The sequence below is a fragment of the Lepisosteus platostomus genome, unplaced genomic scaffold, assembly GCF_059453375.1.
Source record: "Lepisosteus platostomus isolate fLepPlt1 unplaced genomic scaffold, fLepPlt1.hap1 Scaffold_65_H1, whole genome shotgun sequence".
In the NCBI taxonomy this organism is placed as follows: Eukaryota; Metazoa; Chordata; class Actinopteri; order Semionotiformes; family Lepisosteidae; genus Lepisosteus; species Lepisosteus platostomus.
Window position 1 is genome coordinate 368,549 of NW_028291679.1, and position 14,765 is coordinate 383,313.

A 14,765-nucleotide genomic window follows, 5' to 3' on the forward strand; every position below is an offset into this window, starting at 1 on the left:
TAACAGAAATTAGCCACGGCAGTAAATGACAGCATATTTTTGGGTTCTTAAATGGTCTCTACCTGGCACACCTGCAGTGCAAACTGACACACACTGTTTAGAGAAACAGCTACTCTATTACTAATATTAATGAAACATTTCTTATTCTATGGAACAAAAACAAACAGTAAAACTAAAACACAGATCTCTTAGATTCCTATTTCATGAGCCAGGTGACTGAATGACCAAGCCTAACTAGTAGCCAGAACCCCAGTTAACCCTCCGTAACACAAAGTTTAACCACACGACAGGAACTCTTTCAAACTGAGTGAAAATCATAAATGGATCCATAACTTTACATCAATTTACTATGTTGTGCCAATACCTGCATTTACATTTAGAACGAATGATGTCATAGAACCAGCATCACACCAGTTCCAGGTGTCTCCAAGGAGACAACAGAACTTCAGTTGTGTTTGCTAAAATACACACTTTGAAACATACTGTAACACTTAGTTAACATGTCTGGTTTAGTTGAAGAATCGGCTAAGGTAAGTTTCAGGGTTTAATGGTGGGATGGCATCTGTGCTTTTTTCCCCCAACCGCTAGAATATGATTCGCACCAAACCCAAAAGAAATACTGCACAGTTCAGGAACTTCATCAACCTAGCAACTGTAAAATAAGCTTACAAACAACTGAATTGAAATGCCAAAAAGTTCAGAGAAAGGCACAAACTATGTTTACTTGGGGTTTACAAAATTAAAGCTAACTAAAACTGTAATGATAAACAATCATGCTGCCAATGGACAGAGAAATATCATGTTTTTTGAATAATGTATTATTTGTTACATAGGAACCCAGTATAAGGGAATCCCTTGCGCTCCTGTCTGCAGAGATAAAGGTAAGTATTGTTTTCTCTTTAGCTCTGTCACTCCAAGAAATATAATGAACATAAATATATTTGCCAATCTTTTCATAGTAATCCAAACAACTCTGCGTGTATCTGACATTTGTAATATTTATCTACCGCAGTATAATTCTTCTGGCAAGGCGATTGGTATTGTACCTTGAAAGAAAACTGATTGGAAATGTCATGTACTCTATGGTTTCTATTGATGTCAAGTGGCAAATGTTGACTGGTGATGTTATGTGAATCTTAGGAAATGGTCATTTTTCAATCGAGTCTATGTTTCTCAGAATTTGAGACAGAGAGGTCAATCTCTGCAATCCGAGCTGAGGGCATTTCTTGGAATGGAAAGGTAAGAGCAACGTGTTCTTTGATATTCTCTTAAGACTCTTCGCCAGATTTAACGATGAAAAATGTAAATAATAATAACAAACATTATTTTATATAGTGCCTTGAAAGGTGGCTTCTTTAGAGAATGACAAAACCAACTACAATAAATAATACACAAGATATGCATGATGACAATACACAGTTAGAGGAGACAGTAGATGGTCATTGTCAGTGTATTCTGAAGGTAGTTTTCCAAGTTTTTGGAACGGGGTAAAAGAGGCCACCTCTACTAGAATCTTTGTCATAACCAAAAATGTAACAAAGTATAATAATAATATTAAAAATAATAATAATAAACTTTATTTATGGAGCACCTTTCATACAAATAGTGCTTTGGTGCTTTAAAAAGCAAGCGTAAAAATAAAATATTAAAATTGAGAGATATACTTTCAGTTGTCAAGGAAAATACAGCAATACAGTAAAGCAACATACATGTCAATTAAATAAATAAAAATTAGGAAAGTCGTAATAAAATAAGAACAATTAAAGAGAACTAAAAAAAGAAACAGAAATAGAAAGAACAAAGAACCACTTTAACTAAAAGCAACATTTTCAAATGTTTTTTAAAACAATGTACCGAGCTTGACTGCCTAATAAAAAGTGGAAGTGAGTTTCATAATTTAGAAGCATAAAAACAAAAAGCAGCCTCTCCACTCTTTCTGCATTTCACATGTGGTATTTGCAGTAGGCCAGTATGTGCAGATCTCAGGTCACGTATAGGAACATATGAAGACAGACATTCAGTAAGGTACAGACGTGCTAGGTCGCTTAAAGCTTTAAAAACAAGTAAAAGAACTTTCAAATTTATCCTAGATAATACAGGTGACCAGTGAAGTTTTTTCAAAACAGGAATGATATTCTCTTTCTTGTATTTGTTGGGATCTGTGCTACTGCATTTCGAACAAGTAGTAAGGGATTTATTGTTTTCTTGGGAAGCCCACAAAACAGAGCATTATAATCATATCCACATCAATGTGAGCAATGGAGAAGTCAAATTAACGTGTCTAAATATCATCTAGTTCTATCCCAGGGAAGAGGGCTGTTGCCTACACAGACGACAAGACACAAAACGCTCAACTGTGCAAAACACGCATAAGGACATCAGTCAGGAGGAACAAGGTAAAGTGTTTTTTCTTCTTCACCATGGTCATGTAGTTTCACTCCAAGCACTGTCATATGAAATAACTGTGGAAACGACCTCCCCAACATTTTGGGTTGTTGCATTTTGCTTCAATGAATTTTAACCTTTTCTTTTAGACATTAAGAGGAAGGACACATTCACCCTTGGTAGAGATTCAGTTGTTCTATGAGATGTCAAGGTGAGAATTAACCACTTCAGGGATAAGTCAATCCACATAACTGAAAAAGGGGCAATGAACAGGATATGGGGATTTTGCTAGTTATAAAGTACAATAATCATCATTACATGATCTAAGACTACTGAAGTATAAGCTGTGTCCCTGACTGATTAATTAGCAAATTCATCTTTGTAGAGTGCAGCTACTATCTATTCATTGGCATTTCCTTAAAACAACTGTATTCCCACATTCTGAATATGGAGTGAGATCATGTAGAGAATGTTGGACTTGTAATAACTAATTGAAGGATAACAATAATCAACGAAAGTGCTTAAAAGTATCAACAAATGCCTTCAAAGTACTTGACACGTACTTTGCTTTCAAAAGTGAAACATAATTAATGCTTACGTAAGATTTCTCTTGACTTCTCAGGAGTATACTAACTCCAAGGACAAGTAACATCACAAACCATTATTTAAGTGCTGATGTTGGAGCTGCAATACTACTACCAAGACAAAAAATGATACAGGTAACACTGCTTTCAGATTTCTAAGAATTGCTAAAATAGTATGTTTACAGAGCATTCAGAGTTGAGAATATGACAAGTTCCTACCATCTCAAACACTGCCAATCTAGAACAAAAAGAAAGTACTTGAACGCCTGCAGTAATCGAACACAAACCAGAACATATCAGTGCATGACAAGGAAATGTAGTCACAAAATGATTCTACCCTTTCAAGTCCCAAAAAGGACCGAGGAACTTACCGGAGGCGATACCTGGATTTCAAACAGAGTACAATGTAGCCACTGTAGGGGAGAAGATCACAGAGAGCTCTTCTCAGATTGCTCAGAGTCAGCCCCAGCACCCTGTCCTGACTGAAGCAGACAAAGTGGTCAAACAGGTAGGTAGAAATGAGTAAGGAACAGAGAGTATGGTTATTCTTGCATTGTTTTGTTCGTCTGTCAAAGAAAAGAGTGCTTCTGACTTTTGTCAATGTTCATCTTTATTTTAGGAGAAGAACAAACGGTGGTATCACACTTTGCTCAAGTGTATGATACCATGTGTGTACAGCAGACATCACCAAAGGAACAGGAGACACCTGAGTAGAGAACAAGAATATGAAAAGACTGATGAAAAAAAGCACCAGGAGAAATCCATTGAATATGCACAATCTCGTCCAGTATTTCAATGAAAAGTTTCAGTGTTGTTTTTAGTGTCGTCGTATTGCATACATTTAAAACAATGTGTCTTGTTTAATGAACAATTTGATTTACTTTAGTAAAAAGTGTTGTTTACTGTAGTCCTAGCATGGATGCAATTGTTAGAAAAAACTTGAATGAAAAACTGAATGTTTCATACAATATGGGTTTGTGTTAACCCACACACCTAAGTGAAATGTTTGATTACGTTTACAAGACATAACACATAGTTCAGTTGAGTGTGAAAGGGAACAACAGAGAAAGTCACAAACAAAACATTTGTGAAGGACTTGATGAATGTTTTTTCTTTAGAAATGACAAAAAATAAAGAATTTTTCAACAAGATGTCTTTCTATAGCGAGTTTCATTTGAGATAGACTTTTCTTAGAAGTGCAAGAGTGGTATTCCCTACAACTTATTCCCCAATTTGATCATTCTCAGAAATTAGGAGACGGAAACCACACCTACTGTAATATTAGACCTTGTAACAAGGCAACTAGGTTTCAATGGCTTAAAAGGTGCAGAAAGAGGCTCATGTATAATGACCTCCAGTGTCCCACAGGTTTCCCAAATCATTTCTTAGAGTATGGAAAAAGAGGAAATAAAGTGTCTACAGAAAGCGTATACCCCCTTGAACTTTGTTCAGTTTGTTGCGCCAGTGCCAGAGTTTCATGCAATTAAATGAGGACCTCTTTCTCACACCACATATGTTATACTTTCAATGGGAAAAAAGGAAATATTACAATTGTATACATTTTCACCCACATGTTAATATTTGGTAGAAGCCCTTTTCACAGCAATTTCAGCTGTGAGTCTGTTGGTAATGGGCTCTACCACCTCTGCACCAACAAGATTTGATAATATTTGAGAATTTCAGAAGTCTGTCTGGTTTAGCTGAAGAATCAGCTAAGGTAAGTTTCAGGAAGAGCATCTGATTTCTTTCAATAAAGCAGAACAGAGAAAAAACACACAATACAAAATCATGAGAATTTGTATCCATATGACACTTTGACTCGAATACTTTTATCAGACCTACACAGAGTATATACTGTACACACTTTTTCAGCCCAGGTTTATACACTTGGAACTGCCATTTGTAGGTGTTTTTGTGTCTTAGCTCAACACTGTGAAACCTGTAGTTACAAACATGGAGGATGAAGACATGAAGACATATATTGTACCTCTGACCGGCCTACCTTCCAAGAGGTGAAAGATGAAATTTTTCCTTTATCGTCAACTCAGTGAATGTCTTTAAACTTTCGAAAACTGTAACAAAGAATAAGTTAAAAAACTTATTTTCATTGGACCCACAGAAAAGTCAAAGTTGTCCATAGAAATGCCCGGCTAAATCAGAAATCTACAGCACAAAGGCAGTGGCCTTTCGGGACATAAAATTGAAATCAGACTTTACTCAGACGAATTGCCCTTGGTCACGGACATCTTGCTATCAGTCACTACAAAGATGTTTTCTCTCGTGCCATGGCTTGCCTGACTTGCTTCTTCTGCTGGATGGCTTCTGGTCGCTGGTCAGGATCGACAGCCAGCATGTCCTGGAGCAGTGTCCTTAGCTCCATGCTTATGGCTCTATTTACTTTCAGGGGGATGTGGAACTGCAGCCAGGGGTTCTCATCCAGGGCCTCTCCAACAGGCCCTGACAGACATATGCTCCTGTATCGGAAACACACTTTAGTTCAATTCTAAAATATTTCTCATAGGACTGAAGGAACCTTTGCCTGTTAAGAGTTAACAATTAGGTCCTCAAGAACTGTTTTACGGTTTTCTACACTCCTGGCTGGCCAAGGTCTCTTTAAGGTCTCTTAAGTGGAGGTGTACAGTATTCTTTGTTACAGTTTTCGAAAGTTTAAAGACATTCACTAAGTTGACGATAAAGGAAAAGTTTCATCTTTCACCTCTTGGAAGGTAGGCCGGTCAGAGGTACAATATATGTCTTCATGTCTTCATCCTCCATGTTTGTAACTACAGGTTTCACAGTGTTGAGCTAAGACACAAAAACACCTACAAATGGCAGTTCCAAATGTATCAAATGTATAAACCTGGGCTGAAAAAGTGTGTACAGTATATACTCTGTGTAGGTCTGATAAAAGTATTCGAGTCAAAGTGTCATATGGATACAAATTCTCATGATTTTGTATTGTGTGTTTTTTCTCTGTTCTGCTTTATTGAAAGAAATCAGATGCTCTTCCTGAAACTTACCTTAGCTGATTCTTCAGCTAAACCAGACAGACTTCTGAAATTCTCAAATATTATCAAATCTTGTTGGTGCAGAGGTGGTGGAGCCCATTACCAACAGACTCACAGCTGAAATTGCTGTGAAAAGGGCTTCTACCAAATATTAACATGTGGGTGAAAATGTATACAATTGTAATATTTCCTTTTTTCCCATTGAAAGTATAACATATGTGGTGTGAGAAAGAGGTCCTCATTTAATTGCATGAAACTCTGGCACTGGCGCAACAAACTGAACAAAGTTCAAGGGGGTATACGCTTTCTGTAGACACTTTATTTCCTCTTTTTCCATACTCTAAGAAATGATTTGGGAAACCTGTGGGACACTGGAGGTCATTATACATGAGCCTCTTTCTGCACCTTTTAAGCCATTGAAACCTAGTTGCCTTGTTACAAGGTCTAATATTACAGTAGGTGTGGTTTCCGTCTCCTAATTTCTGAGAATGATCAAATTGGGGAATAAGTTGTAGGGAATACCACTCTTGCACTTCTAAGAAAAGACTATCTCAAATGAAACTCGCTATAGAAAGACATCTTGTTGAAACATTCTTTATTTTTTGTCATTTCTAAAGAAAAAACATTCATCAAGTCCTTCACAAATGTTTTGTTTGTGACTTTCTCTGTTGTTCCCTTTCACACTCAACTGAACTATGTGTTATGTCTTGTAAACGTAATCAAACATTTCACTTAGGTGTGTGGGTTAACACAAACCCATATTGTATGAAACATTCAGTTTTTCATTCACATTTTTTCTAACAATTGCATCCATGCTAGGACTACAGTAAACAACACTTTTTACTAAAGTAAATGAAATTGTTCATTAAACAAGACACATTGTTTTAAATGTATGCAATACGACGACACTAAAAACAACACTGAAACTTTTCATTGAAATACTGGACGAGATTGTGCATATTCAATGGATTTCTCCTGGTGCTTTTTTTCATCAGTCTTTTCATATTCTTGTTCTCTACTCAGGTGTCTCCTGTTCCTTTGGTGATGTCTGCTGTACACACATGGTATCATACATTTGAGCAAAGTGTGATACCACCGTTTGTTCTTCTCCTAAATTAAAGATGAACATTGACAAAAGTCAGAAGCACTCTTTTCTTTGACAGACGAACAAAACAATGCAAGAATAACCATACTCTCTGTTCCTTACTCATTTCTACCTACCTGTTTGACCACTTTGTCTGCTTCAGTCAGGACAGGGTGCTGGGGCTGACTCTGAGCAATCTGAGAAGAGCTCTCTGTGATCTTCTCCCCTACAGTGGCTACATTGTACTCTGTTTGAAATCCAGGTATCGCCTCCGGTAAGTTCCTCGGTCCTTTTTGGGACTTGAAAGGGTAGAATCATTTTGTGACTACATTTCCTTGTCATGCACTGATATGTTCTGGTTTGTGTTCGATTACTGCAGGCGTTCAAGTACTTTCGTTTTGTTATAGATCGGCAGTGTTTGAGATGGTAGGAACTTGTCATATTCTCAACTCTGAATGCTCTGTAAACATACTATTTTAGCAATTCTTAGAGATCTGAAAGCAGTGTTACCTGTATCATTTTTTGTCTTGGTAGTAGTATTGCAGCTCCAACATCAGCACTTAAATAATGGTTTGTGATGTTACTTGTCCTTGGAGTTAGTATACTCCTGAGAAGTCAAGAGAAATCTTACGTAAGCATTAATTATGTTTCACTTTTGAATGCAAAGTACGTGTCAAGTACTTTGAAGGCATTTGTTGATACTTTTAAGCACTTTCGTTGATTATTATTATCCTTCAATTAGTTATTACAAGTCCAACATTCTCTACATGATCTCACTCCATATTCAGAATGTGGGAATACAGTTGTTTTAAGGAAATGCCACTGAATAGATAGTAGCTGCACTCTACAAAGATGAATTTGCTAATTAATCAGTCAGGGACACAGCTTATACTTCAGTAGTCTTAGATCATGTAATGATGATTATTGTACTTTATAACTAGCAAAATCCCCATATCCTGTTCATTGCCCCTTTTTCAGTTATGTGGATTGACTTATCCCTGAAGTGGTTAATTCTCACCTTGACATCTCATAGAACAACTGAATCTCTACCAAGGGTGAATGTGTCCTTCCTCTTAATGTCTAAAAGAAAAGGTTAAAATTCATTGAAGCAAAATGCAACAACCCAAAATGTTGGGGAGGTCGTTTCCACAGTTATTTCATATGACAGTGCTTGGAATGAAACTACATGACCATGGTGAAGAAGAAAAAACACTTTACCTTGTTCCTCCTGACTGATGTCCTTATGCGTGTTTTGCACAGTTGAGCGTTTTGTGTCTTGTCGTCTGTGTAGGCAACAGCCCTCTTCCCTGGGATAGAACTAGATGATATTTAGACACGTTAATTTGACTTCTCCATTGCTCACATTGATGTGGATATGATTATAATGCTCTGTTTTGTGGGCTTCCCAAGAAAACAATAAATCCCTTACTACTTGTTCGAAATGCAGTAGCACAGATCCCAGCAAATACAAGAAAGAGAATATCATTCCTGTTTTGAAAAAACTTCACTGGTCACCTGTATTATCTAGGATAAATTTGAAAGTTATTTTACTTGTTTTTAAAGCTTTAAGCGACCTAGCACGTCTGTACCTTACTGAATGTCTGTCTTCCTATGTTCCTATACGTGACCTGAGATCTGCACATACTGGCCTACTGCAAATACCACATGTGAAATGCAGAAAGAGTGGAGAGGCTGCTTTTTGTTTTTATGCTTCTAAATTATGAAACTCACTTCCACTTTTTATTAGGCAGTCAAGCTCGGTACATTGTTTTAAAAAACATTTGAAAATGTTGCTTTTAGTTAAAGTGGTTCTTTGTTCTTTCTATTTCTGTTTCTTTTTTTAGTTCTCTTTAATTGTTTTTATTTTATTACGACTTTCCTAATTTTTATTTATTTAATTGACATGTATGTTGCTTTACTGTATTGCTGTATTTTCCTTGACAACTGAAAGTATATCTCTCAATTTTAATATTTTATTTTTACGCTTGGTTTTAAAGCACCAAAGCACTATTTGTATGAAAGGTGCTCTATAGATAAAGTTTATTATTATTATTTTTAATATTATTATTATACTTTGTTACATTTTTGGTTAGGACAAAGATTCTAGTAGAGGTGACCTCTTTTACCCCGTTCCAAAAAATTGGAAAACTACCTTCAGAATACACTGACCATGACCATCTACTGTCTCCTTTAACTGTGTATTGTCATCATGCATATCTTGTGTATTATTTATTGTAGTTGGTTTTGTCATTCTGTAAAGAAGCCACCTTTCAAGGCACTATATCAAATAATGTTTGTTATTATTATTTACATTTTTCATCGTCAAATCTGGCGAAGAGTCTTAAGAGAATATCAAAGAACACGTTGCTCTTACCTTTCCATTCCAAGAAATGCCCTCAGCTCGGATTGCAGAGATTGACCTCTCTGTCTCAAATTCTGAGAAACATAGACTCGATTGAAAAATGACCATTTCCTAAGATTCACATAACATCACCAGTCAACATTTGCCACTTGACATTGAAGAATGATGTGAAGACGGGGGTTTGAATTTAATCCTTTCTGTAGGGGGTTTAGACTTCTAAGTCACAAGCTGGGGTTTATGGCAGGAAAGGGGATTAACTGATAAGGAATGCAGATGCAAGCTAGGAACCCCCCTGGGTGTAATGTTAAACTGACCATTTGTCCAGAACATCGTAAACTGGCCAAATACCATGAACCCCCCTCTTTACCATCAGACCAAGTGACGTCAGAAACGGAGAAGAAAACACTATATAACCCAAAAGTTTGTAACAGTACGGCTAACAATACTTCGGTTTTGTTGTTTCTTGCGGGAAACAAGACTTCGGCTTTATTGTTCCTTGCATGCAATTAACTCATTTGTTTTACTTCATCTCGGGATCAAGAACCTTATTTCTTCTGTTACAACAGTCCCCTACAAGTCTGATGTGCCCTACCGCTGAGCAATTTCCATATCAGAATAGCCAGAGTGGAAACCCTCAGCTGGTGCCCTGTGAACTGTGTCACAGGAAGGTTGCTGTAGAGAGGTTGGAGAAACACAGCAAGATCTGCAAGAAGCTTCAGAATTCAAAGAGGAAGGTTTTTGACTCTTTCAAGCACAGGGCCAAGGGAACAGAACTGGAGACATACATCCATAAGAAGAAGGTTAGACCGCCAATCGTGGTAAGGGCTATCCTTAAACTCTTTCCAAGCTTCCCTTGTTTTCTCCTAGAGTCAGACTCAGCTTATAAATCAATGTAAACAATAAATAAGTGTTTTATGAAGTACTCTTCTGAAAAACTGCCGCAAAGGCACATTTGCCAGACAGAATAAATGGGTCTTAGTGACTTCTGAATTCTGTTGTAAAAATCTACATGAGATATCAAGCAAATAGCACTCACGGGAAACAAAACCATAACTAAATTGTACTCTCTACCCAATGACATGAAAGGTAGGCCCAGAAAGCTAAGTTATTACTGTATTGATATTTTCTTGCCTTGTGAATGGTTTGCGACCAGACTGTGTACGCAGTGCTAGTCTGGACTTTTTCTGGAAGCTGTTTCATTGGTTTCATTTCCTGTTCCCAGCTGAGAAAGAACAACTGGAGGCAGAAGCACGAGGATTTCATTCGGAGCATCAAATAGGCCAGGGAGGTGCAGCAGGTGATCACGCAAGGAGGGAAGGTTGTGAACCTGCCCCAGCCCCCCGCGAATCCAAACCCCGACTACGTGCCCTGCCCTCACTGCGGCCGGCGCTTTGCCCCCAGGCCGGTACAGAGGCACATCCCCAAGTGTCAGCACATCAGGAGCCGCCCTCCTCCTCCTCCTCACAGATGAAAACTGATGTGAAGAAGAGTAAAAGAGTCATGATCTTGGCTCACGACTCACGTCCTGCTTTTTCTTTTTAGAAATATATTTAGCACAGTTCATCCGTATGATGATAAAAAAATGTTACCTTGTTTTAATAAAATGATTTTTTTTTGGTGGACTGGTGTTTGCGTAACTGTGGTTATTTCAGTTTTTTTCCCTTGCGAAAATGTGTGTCGACCGTGAAAATAAATTTCAAGCTGTTCTTATCATTCATACACCTTGACCTCCTAAAAATAATTGTTCAACCTGGAACGTACAATTAGCAGGCAATAGAACAGGTCACATTGGCCTTGGAACCATCAAAAAGTAGTATTCACACATTCTCTGCATCAATTTTCCTTTATAACAACTGAAAAAGCAAGGTAAAGTGTGATTGATTTTTTTAATGAAAGTTATTTGATTTAATTTATTTAATTTTCATAATATTTGAAATATGTTGGGATTAATGTGACTCAATATTATCTGCAGCTCTTACACTCCAGGCACCTGATAAAGTGGAACGTACTGTCTTTGCCTTACATGGAGCTCAGCTCTTCCTCAATCCAAGCAGAAGCAGCAGCCTCCGGGTCCTGCCTCATGCACAGCTTAAAATGCAACACCGAGTAATACAACAAACAACAGGGAAAACCATTCACGATCAGACACATCCGTTGATTGCTGGCTCTCAGTAAAGGGACATTGCTGTGGTCCACGCATGAATCTGTTTTCTAAGTGCCTTATCCAATACAGTGTTGAGGCCAGTTTTCCCAGAAGCCATCTAAAGGGGAACACACAATAACTTGTAAAACCTCCAATTTACATCACAAAATAGACTACATTTCAAGGTTAAAGAATTACCATGATCTGCGATTCAGAACGAGGCAGCAAAACTTCCTGTAATCTGATGTGGCCCTGTGACATTGTAAAGGAGCAGGCTTGTGAATACATCTCGTTTAATCTAATGGAAATATTGCTCTCAACTTTTTTACGTTTTTGCCAATAAATAATATTACATTGTTAACTCTGCATAAAGAACCTTGGAATGGAACGTTTTTTGCAGTGAAATGTTTGCTGCATAACCTATACCTTTTCTCTCCTACATCACATTGCATTAGTCATTACAGTGATTAGTGAGCAGGAAGGGCTGCATCACATCGCAATTTGTGTGGAACTTGAATGCGAATTTGTTACAACATGGCGTAACTTACAGTACTTTCACAAAATTCATGATTTTGTGCTCAATTTTGAGTTTGTAAAGTTTTTCTATAATGTCAATGATTTTATTTTGTGACTGAAATTAAATACTTTTGTGTCTGCAAAATTGGGACTGTAGTTCCACCTTAACCTACTAGTACTGTATGTCTTTTGACTGTGGGAAGAAACTGGAGCACCTGGAAGAAATCCACACAAATGAAGGGAGAACATACAATTCCATCCAGACTGCACCCCAGGAATTGAACCCAGAACCCCAGCTCTGTGAACCACAGTGCCACCTCATTGCTATAGTCACTATAATTAATGTCAAAACTCATTTGCAAATGAGCAGCCTGGGATCCAAAAGGATCAAGACAAGGATCCAAACAAAGCACTATCCCAAAGCTTGGCTTTGTACAGTATATCATACAGGGCTTTATGCAGAAGGCAGATAATCTAAGTCCATGCAATAATTGCTAAGGGAAAGTGACTTTGTGTTTTTGGAGGGAAGTCACTCAACATGGAGCTGTGTTAGTGAAATGATTGTTCTGATGTACGGCTGATGTCCAAACACTGAAAACATGATTGTGTATGCAATCGCACTCCCGAGCTCCATTGGGTATGGTTAAAATAACTTTTTACAGTTCATCACATTCAAAGTGTGTGTACCTGATGAAAGTGTAACACGCATTTGGAGGAGTTATTCAGGATTTTCTTTCATTCAACTATTTCAAGACCCATTATTTTCAGATGTTGTAGTATACGTGAATAATGAAAGGCCTTTATATTACACAATGAAGGAATGACTTCGCAGGTGTGAAGAATAAAAGATTAATTCAGCTCACTTTGGGGAGTTTCACAATGGCCCTCCTTAAAGAAATGTGGGTTTGATTAAAGGAGTGAAGAAAAAGCACTGAATAATATTTGCTTCTGTAAACGTAATCATCTCAAAATATGGTTGAAGAAATTGAAGAAGGTTAAACATAATCCAAAACATATAAGGTCAATTTAAGTACAACCAGAATTCTAGTGTTTATGCAATGCATCTGTGGGTTGATATGAAATACGGCCGTTCTTAAACTAAATGAGGTTATCGAGAGCATATTCCGAGTACGGCTGTGGCCAGTTGTACTGTGAACTGCGAGGACCGTATCTTATCCTGAACTGGCTGTGCGAATACCGTCCTCTGCTGGCAGAAGGAATAGATTACAACGGCACTGTATTGGCGATTAGTCCTATTGCTAGAATATTGAAACAACAAGGAGTCCGCGGAGTCAAGCAATGCTGAATAAACAAGTACCTGAAATTCAATAGGATTTTGTGTATTGATTACAAATAGGTGTGAAATTCTCATGTACAGTGGTATTCATGGATTCCTTACACAAGCAGCCGTTGTTATGATACTTTCGTAATCTGAATATAAATCTGTTATCTACTTGAAACTGCAATTATTGAATAGATTAATGTCTTTGAAATGCTTCATTAACTGGGCAGTTTCCATGTTTGGAAATGTTTTTATTTTGATTGCTGATTGCTAGATACTGTATGTTTAATAGGCATGCTGTTAATATTTTCTACAAATAAGACAGTTATGCTGTAGTAAGTTATATATAAGTTATATAACATAAGTTATATTTTGTTCTGAGGTCAATTTGAATCTCATACTAAATTACTGGTGTCCTTTTATCTGAGAAACACTACCTGATTGATCACCTGATGCCTAGAAATTAGCATGCACAGTAGCCCAGCGTTTAGCATTGCTAGCTCACAGTGCTGAGGCCCTGGGTACACTTCTGGACCTGGGGTGCTATCTGTATGGAGCTTGTATGTTCTCCCCATGTTTGCATGAGTTTGCTTTGGGTGCTCCGGCTTCCTCCCACAGTTCAAAGAACTACTGGTAGGTTAATTGGCTTCTGGGATAATTGGTGAGTGTCTGTGTCTTCCCTGCATTAGACTACCATCCAGTCCCAGGTATCTCCTGCTTATTACTTTCTGAGGCTCTGGCTCCCCCGTGCCCCGCGACCCCCTGACCCCCTGACCCTGAATTGGATGAAGCGGTTAGAAAATGGGTGGTTTCTGTTATGCTCTGGTCATGCTCTGCCATAGCAACAACTTGTAAAAAATGCAGATGCTAGGATTTAACTCAAAGAAGGAGCTCAGATCACTGTGTTGGCATCACTGTACAGGTGTCCGGTGTGTTTTAGAACATATGTTAAAATCTTATTTACTAACTTCTAGACTTTTTACCCCCCATATCAGTCTGCAGGTGCACAGTGGTCTGTGGACACCCTCCTTGCTCTGTCGTAAAACAGGAAATAAAAAGCAACTGGTTTTGACTTTAATGCACTGAGACTGTGGAACTCACAGAACTCTCTTGTCAGAAAGGCAGCTTCTAACAGCTTTTAAGTGAAGACTAAGAAGACTTTTCTATTTTATTAAAATAGATTATATATGTTTTGTTTAAATATATGTTATAAATGTTAAAACGACAGCTCGTATAAGCTTGTATTTTTACCTTTCGATCATTTTTAGAATTGCTTTGAGTTGCTTTTACCATGATAAACAGTACAAAATATGAGGTGTTGAACTTGTCAAAAGTTTTAAAGCGCTTTATGACGTAAAGTGTGATGACAGTCCTTGGCGGTCTATGTAACAATTCTTCTTG

General features: G+C 37.7%; 4 long non-coding RNA genes across 4 annotated transcripts; 2 read left to right on the top strand and 2 right to left on the bottom strand.

Annotated features, from left to right (window-relative positions):
- Nucleotides 1-2,193: 2,193 nt before the first annotated feature.
- LOC148632173 (uncharacterized) lies at nucleotides 2,194-5,537 on the bottom strand. Its single transcript, XR_015934469.1, has 2 exons — nucleotides 4,972-5,537; nucleotides 2,194-3,451 (listed from the first exon to the last, which is right to left on the bottom strand). It is a non-coding gene; the product is annotated as an uncharacterized LOC148632173 (long non-coding RNA).
- LOC148632174 (uncharacterized) lies at nucleotides 2,301-4,120 on the top strand. The gene is made up of 5 exons (XR_015934468.1): nucleotides 2,301-2,396; nucleotides 2,535-2,596; nucleotides 3,008-3,104; nucleotides 3,316-3,477; nucleotides 3,589-4,120. It is a non-coding gene; the product is annotated as an uncharacterized LOC148632174 (long non-coding RNA).
- Nucleotides 5,538-6,810: 1,273 nt separating the features above from the next.
- On the bottom strand, nucleotides 6,811-9,511 carry LOC148632175 (uncharacterized). The gene is made up of 6 exons (XR_015934455.1): nucleotides 9,436-9,511; nucleotides 8,280-8,379; nucleotides 8,080-8,141; nucleotides 7,572-7,668; nucleotides 7,199-7,360; nucleotides 6,811-7,087 (listed from the first exon to the last, which is right to left on the bottom strand). It is a non-coding gene; the product is annotated as an uncharacterized LOC148632175 (long non-coding RNA).
- On the top strand, nucleotides 9,450-11,043 carry LOC148632176 (uncharacterized). Its single transcript, XR_015934460.1, has 2 exons — nucleotides 9,450-10,241; nucleotides 10,646-11,043. It is a non-coding gene; the product is annotated as an uncharacterized LOC148632176 (long non-coding RNA).
- The last annotated feature ends 3,722 nt before the right edge of the window (nucleotides 11,044-14,765 follow it).